This window comes from Equus quagga, unplaced genomic scaffold (genome assembly GCF_021613505.1).
Source record: "Equus quagga isolate Etosha38 unplaced genomic scaffold, UCLA_HA_Equagga_1.0 85471_RagTag, whole genome shotgun sequence".
Classification (NCBI taxonomy): domain Eukaryota; kingdom Metazoa; phylum Chordata; class Mammalia; order Perissodactyla; family Equidae; genus Equus; species Equus quagga.
Genome location: NW_025803529.1, coordinates 1 through 2,024, shown reverse-complemented (window position 1 = coordinate 2,024; position 2,024 = coordinate 1). Strand labels below are relative to the sequence as shown.

The 2,024-nt window shown below is 38.3% G+C and overlaps 1 long non-coding RNA gene across 1 annotated transcript; it reads left to right on the top strand.

Annotated features, from left to right (window-relative positions):
* Nucleotides 1–38: 38 nt before the first annotated feature.
* On the top strand, nucleotides 39–2,018 carry LOC124234533 (uncharacterized). Its single transcript, XR_006887342.1, has 3 exons — nucleotides 39–155; nucleotides 1,194–1,265; nucleotides 1,454–2,018. It is a non-coding gene; the product is annotated as an uncharacterized LOC124234533 (long non-coding RNA).
* Nucleotides 2,019–2,024: the final 6 nt, after the last annotated feature.

Here is a 2,024-nt window from a genome sequence, read left to right as displayed (position 1 = left end):
AAATGATGAGTAATTATGAATAATCTTAATATATATTTTTTAATAGGATAAAATCAAGAACCTCGAAGAAACTAATAGAATTCTGGATGAGACAGCTGAAAATCTGCATGTTATGTTAGAATCTAAGAGAAGAGAATGCCAAAAATCAGGACTTGGTAAAAGTTTTGCTGCTAAGTGTTACTGTAATTTGGCTTGCCCACTGTTTTCAAGACTGGATGGGTTGAACTCTGCATTCTCCCATGCCCTAACTAGAGCAGGCTTGGGAGTCAGGGAAGTTGAACCTCCTTTTGTCCATTTTTATGGAATTTTAAATGCTAATCCAGCAAGTTATTATTTTAATGGTCCTAGGAAGTATTTTTGTCCTCAGCCCTGGGTAATTTTCAAATTACTTTGTTCTGCCCTCCAAAACACACTTTAGAACGGCTGAGAAACATAACCGAGCCGAACAGTTCTAGTGCTTTGTTTTGTTTTGTTCTGCGTGTTTTTTTTCCTCCATGAACTTTTAATTTCAGAACAGTTTAGAATTACATAAAAGTTGCAGCGAGAGGAGAGAGGATTCCCATATGTCACACACCCGGTTAAGCTTGATCACCTGGTGAGGTAGCATTTGCCAGGTTTCTCAACTGTAAAATGACCCGTTTTCCACCTTTGCACACTGTCCTCTTTGGAAGGAAGTGACTGTACACGACCCACAGTTAAAGAGTGAAGAGTACGTTCCTCCTCCTTGCGGAGGCAGTATCTTCATAAAGTCTTTGGAATTCTTCTATACTTGAGATTTGTCCATTCTCCCTCAAGTCCCACCATTTTTAGTTCAGGCAAAAGAGTTTTTACAGTGATTGGGTTTTTTTTTTCTTCTACCACTAGGGAAAACCATGGATTTGAACTGGTTTACTTGAAAGTTATTTTCATGTTCTTTGCTTTCACCTTTTTGTCTGGTCATCTACCACATTATCTCATAGCCAAGAAGGTTGTAGGTGGCATGCAATAGTTATGCCTCCAATTATTTTCTTCTTTCCTCATTTCCTTTATATTCTTGACTGTTTTCCTTAGGCTAAAAGTAGATACCTGCTTTTACCTGATATGTAGAGGATGGCTCTGGGATATGTTTTGTTAATGTTTCTTCTTTTTGGCATATATCCCAGTGTTTCTACTGAAATCCTAATACATTTTTATGTCCTTCTTCCGCATGACAGATATCGGAAAACAAGAAGTCTATAGAGAAGTTAAAGGATGTTATTTCACTGAATGCTTCAGAATTTTCTGAGGTAAAGCGGCCTACGGTTCCTGCAGAATATTAATACAATGTCTTAGTTTTGTTGAGGAGCACACATTTGATGTGTGCTAGAATATGCAAAAAATGAAAAATATATGATGTCTAATTGGGAAAGTGTAACTTTTTTTTGTGTGTCTTTGGAGTTAATTCACTAATAGGAGTGTTTTGCGTTGGGTTCAGATTGCTCTTAATGAAGCTAAACTCAGTGAAGAGAAAGTGAGGTCTGAATGCCTTCGGGTTCAGGAAGAAAATGCTAAACTTAAGAAGAAGAAAGAGCAGGTAAAGAAAAGTCAACGTCATAGATTATGTAAACTAGAGAACTGAGTATCATCATCTCTTGAGTGTCTTTTCTCACGTCTGTTTTTAAGGAAATGAAATATGTATGCAGGATTCTATTCTTAGGTACGCAAAGTTTAAACCACGCTCCCTAAATTGCATGTATACATTCTCCATCTGTTCTGGATTTCTGCTCTTCTGTACAATTTCCTGTAGCTATCAGAGTGTTGTTTAGTAACTTGAATAGCCTCAAGTGGGCAATGGATTTGCTTCTTAGACCAAAGAATTAGGTCTTTATGACTCTCCGTTGAGCAGTTAATGCCTCACTGACCAAGGAAGCATTACGTGCTCTGGAGTCTGGACTCGGCAGATAGTGAGACGTGCCCTTCTGTTCCTCCTGGAAGTGGATTCTTTGAGTAGGCTATCATTTTCTGAAGGATGCAGTAGGCTGGTTCAGCTTCCCTGACAGCTCTTA